Genomic DNA, 5,168 nt, shown 5'->3' with positions numbered 1-5,168 from the left:
ACGTTTAAAACATTTTTTTTAAAGATGTTTTTATGTTGTATTTTAATTAGTTTCTGTATAATTTATTCGGTATTTCTCATCACATGTTATTAAATTCCTCAAAGATTTGCTTTCCAAAAATAATAAAAAATGTTTAATTTAGACTAAAACAAAAAAGGTAATAGATTAACTATTAGATTTTTTTTAAAAGATTATTTATATAAAAAAATATATCACATTCATAAAATATATATATATATATATATATATATATATATATATATATATATATATATATATAACAAGATCAAGTCTCTTAAAATTTTTATAAATAAAAAAATAATTAATTTATATTCGTACAATATATAAAATAATTATTATATTATTATATTATAGTTTAAGATTCACTAATTTAATTTTTTTATTTTCAATATAAATATTAGAAATAAATAAAATTTTTATAACTAAATGTAGTTTAACAATATATATAATATTAATTAGTTCTTAAAAAATTTTAAAAAAATAGTTTCTTTCATTTTTAGTAAAATAACTATTTATTAAAGTAGATAAATTAATTATTTTCTTCTTATATACAGTTTTTTTAAGACATAAAAGTAATTAATTTGGACATTGATTAAGATAATTAAAGTCACTATTTCATTAAATTTTTAATTTAAAGAAAAATCCTAGTTAATTTTGGTATAGAAATTTTGAATTTGAAAACGTTGATAAAAATTATGTTGAATTTTGATTTATTTGATTCTCATTTAAATTAATCACTACATAAGTTAAAGTTCTATTTTGAAGTTATATTCGAGCTTTAATCTGATTTTTAAAGTTTCAATTTACTTAGTTTGATTTTTTAACTTAGGTATCCGTGACTCATATTAGGGTTTTAAGTGTTTAGTTGAAAAAAAAAAGGTAAAAAAAAATTTCAATTGTCACATCAAATAGTCGCTAGAATGTATAATGTAGCAGTCGTTAGTCCATCTCAGCATGTCGTTAACGATTTTGTGAGACAGTGACAAAAATAAGATTAGGAACCAATGTGAGTCATAACTATTAAGTTGGGAGACTAAATTGAGTAAATTAAAATTTTTTAAATTAGATTGAAACATAGTTGTTAGAACCGAACCAGTGATCAAACCGGTCAAGCTACTGGTTCACTGGTTTATTGGTTCAACCGATAAATTACTGGTTGAACCGATAAAACCGGTCTCACGTAAATATAAAATATAAAATAGTTAAAAACTTAAAATTAAAATTAAAATTTGAAATATATATCTTCACTAACATTTTACGAAGAATCAAGTCTCAACTTCTAAAAATAACTAATATAAAAAATTATAAAATTTTAATACTACAATAGTATCTTATTTTAACACAATAAAAAAATAATTAATTCACAAAGCCTATCATCTAACTATAATATCAATAGATTTTAACACTAACATCAAAACAAATAACCTTAATCACAATACTAGCAATAAAATAGATCAAGTAAATTAATAAATTTTTAGTGAAATTTATATTTATATTAATAATGGTATATAATTAAAATATAATTAATTTTAAAAATAGAAAAAATAAAAATTAAATTAAATTAGATATTTATGTATACTATATAATTAGTATTTGTCAAATATAGTATTTAAAAGTGCAATGGCTAAGTGGCAAGTAGAGACTGCTTTTTCTCCAAGGTTCTTGGTTCGAGACCTTGTGGAGACATTTTAAAAAAAATTTCAAGCACACCAGTTCGATTAGACCGATTCTTACCGGTTCACACCGGTTTAATTCCTTAAACGGTCTAAAGAGTAAATCGAACCGGACTAGTCCGGTTCACTAATTTTTCGGTCGAACCAGCCGATTCAGTTTGATTTTTACAACTATATATCAGTTTGATTTTTACAACTATAGATTGAAATACGAATATAATTTCAGAGACCAATAAGTATTATCTCTTTGTTGATAATTAAGTTGTTTTAATGGTAATTAATATCTAATAATGGTTTATAATAAAAGAAGCATTCTTTTGCAACAATGAACCTATAGTAGTAGTTAGGGGTGTTCATAGATTATATCATATCCATATAAATCTATAGTATTTTATCCGTATCTGATCTGTAATTTGAGGATATGATCTGATATGTAAGATGATCGGATTGGATCGAATCGAATTCACACTCTAATAAGATAGAAGTAAATATGTTTAAAAAACGTAAACAAAAAAAGTATTGACTTTTTTTATAAAAATAAATTTTTTTAATATTTTTATTTTATGGATATATTTGATATCTAATCCAAACATAGAAGTGCGGATATCGAATTTGATCTAATGAATTTAGTGCGGATTGGATCAAAATTTCAGCCATATTCCATCTGTAAACACCCCTAGCAATAATAACTAAAAAATTATAATAATTATATTTTTAACTAAGAAGAAGTGCCAAAAAAAAATACTAAATACAAGAACATTTAATCAAATATTAAAAGAAAATTTTACTTTATAACAGTTGGACTTTTGTTGCTCATATATATATATATATATATATATATATATATATATATATATATATATATATATATAATGTAATCATAATAATAATATGATAATTGTTTTATATATCACACAAATATAAACGTTTTTTTTATGATCTTAAGAAATGTTTTGTAAGTCCCTAACCTTGTTATTGATTTTTGTAGTGTTAGCCCTCATATTATCAATTTTATTCTTATATAATTCGGATGATAAATTATTTGGTGACGTGCTTCCTTTTTTACTGTGATATACTTGTTTATTATTATTATTATTATTATTATTATTATTATTATTATTATTATTATTATTATTATTATTATTATTATTATGTACATTAAAAAATAACAGGCTAAATTATTGCCATAACATAATAGAAGTATGGAAGTTTATCATTCTTCTCTAATGGAGGAAACAAAATTATTTTCAATAGTTTATTTAACGTTTAGTAGAATAAAAATAAATTTTATTAGAATAAATTTTAGTACGAGTTTAATATTTTTATTCATTATAAAATATTTATAGAATTACTCGTAGATAAATTTTGGAAAAAAAACCATGATTTTTAATTTTATTTTTAAATAAACTTTATTTTTAATTTTAAAATAAATTTTATTTTTATTTTTTAATGATATTAATTTTTTATCATATATAATTATTCAACTATTTTTTAATCATATATAAATAAATTACTCTTAATAAGACTTTTTTGTATTATTCAATTATCTTTTTTAAAAAATAATTAATTATTAAAATAATTAAACTTTTCACAACAAAAATAATAAAAAAATTATGAATAAAAAAAATTAACCATTCTGATAATTTTTTGTATTTTTATTCATATTTTAATTATAAACATAAATATAATTTAATTATATTATTTATAAACAATAACTATAGATATAGATAAAATTTAGTTATATTACTTATATATAGTTTCATTGTATTGTATTACTTATAAAGTTAGATTATAATTATGACAATAGAATTATTCTTGTATTTTTATATGTGTGACTAATTGGTGGTGTTAAAACATTACTCTTAATTATAAATAAGGTTTATAATTTAAAAAAAATCAAAGACTCAATTAAAAAGATACGAAAAAAATGATGTTAAAATATTCTAACTCTTTAAAATAAAAATATTCGAAATTCAATTAAAAATTACTTAAAATTTAAACTCAATAAAAATTTATATTCAATGTGTTTTGTATTAAATATATTTAATAACCTATTATATCATATTGGTTGAAATTAGTTTTTATAATGTTAATTTTTTAATAACACTTTATTAGAAAAAAACATCTTTTCAGAATTTTTAAAAACTAATTAATATTATATATATTTTATTACATTACATCTTGTTATAAAAAAAATTATTTATTTCTAATGCTTATATTAAAAATAAAAAAAAATTTAAATTAGTAAATTTTAGTCTATAATATAATAATAATATAGTAATTATTTTATATATTATACGAATAAAAATTAATTATTTTTTTATTTATAAAAATTTGAAGAGCTTGTTTTTGATATATATATATATTGATGAATGTGATGTATTTTTTTATGTAAATAATCTTTTAAAAAAAATCTAATAGTTAATCTATTACCTTTTTTGTTTTAGTCCAAATTAAATATTTTTTATTGTTTTTGAAAAGAAAATCTTTTGAGAAATTTAATAATATGTGATGAGGAATACCGAATAAATTATATAGAAACCAGTTAAAACACAATATGAAAACATCTTTTAAAAAGAAGATGTTTTAGGCATTTTTATCTGAGTGGCCTCTTTTTATTAAATTGGTTAGAGTTTAGAATTTAATGGTTTAAGATTTATGATTAAGAAATTAAATTAGGATTTGTGGTTTTTTGTTTAGAGTTGGATGATTTAAGATTTTAATTTTAAGATTAGAGGATTTAGAATTTTAGGATTTAATGATAAGTGATTTAGAGTTGAAGATTGAGAATTTGATTTAAATTTTGAAAATTTAATTTTTATCATAATATTTATTTTACATGATAATATTAATTTAGTTAATAAATATTAATGAGGTAATTCGTTAACAGAATTTTTCATAAATTTTTCGGTTAATTGTTAATTTATATACATAAATTCAATTATCATATAGTTAGTTATGGTAATGTAATTTACTAAATGTGTAGATTAGTTGTTAATGTGAAGAAAAATATTTAATTAATTGTTATTATCTAGTTTGCTAGTAATTAAACGATTTATTTGAATTTATTTTACATGATAATATTAATTTAGTTAATAAATATTAATGAGGTAATTCGTTAACAGAATTTTTCATAAATTTTTCGGTTAATTGTTAATTTATATACATAAATTCAATTATCATATAGTTAGTTATGGTAATGTAATTTACTAAATGTGTAGATTAGTTGTTAACGTGAAGAAAAATATTTAATTAATTGTTATTATCTAGTTTGCTAGTAATTAAACGATTTATTTGAATTTTAATTTTATGCATGTCACTTAAATTTAAAGTAGTTAATGGATGATACTCATCCTTAAACAACATTTCATCAGCCTTAATAAATTAAAATTTAAATTTTAAAGGGCCCAACCGAGTTCGAACCGATGACCTCTTGATCTGCAGTCAAATGCTCTACCACTGAGTTATGGACCC

General features: G+C 19.3%; 1 non-coding gene across 1 annotated transcript; it reads right to left on the bottom strand.

Annotated features, from left to right (window-relative positions):
* Nucleotides 1-5,096: 5,096 nt before the first annotated feature.
* Nucleotides 5,097-5,168, bottom strand: TRNAC-GCA (transfer RNA cysteine (anticodon GCA)). The gene has a single exon. It is a non-coding gene; the product is annotated as a tRNA-Cys (tRNA).

This window comes from Arachis hypogaea, chromosome 6, assembly GCF_003086295.3.
Source record: "Arachis hypogaea cultivar Tifrunner chromosome 6, arahy.Tifrunner.gnm2.J5K5, whole genome shotgun sequence".
Taxonomy (NCBI): domain Eukaryota; kingdom Viridiplantae; phylum Streptophyta; class Magnoliopsida; order Fabales; family Fabaceae; genus Arachis; species Arachis hypogaea.
Note: the sequence above shows the minus strand (reverse complement) of the source record. Positions and strands in the feature narration are given on the sequence as shown.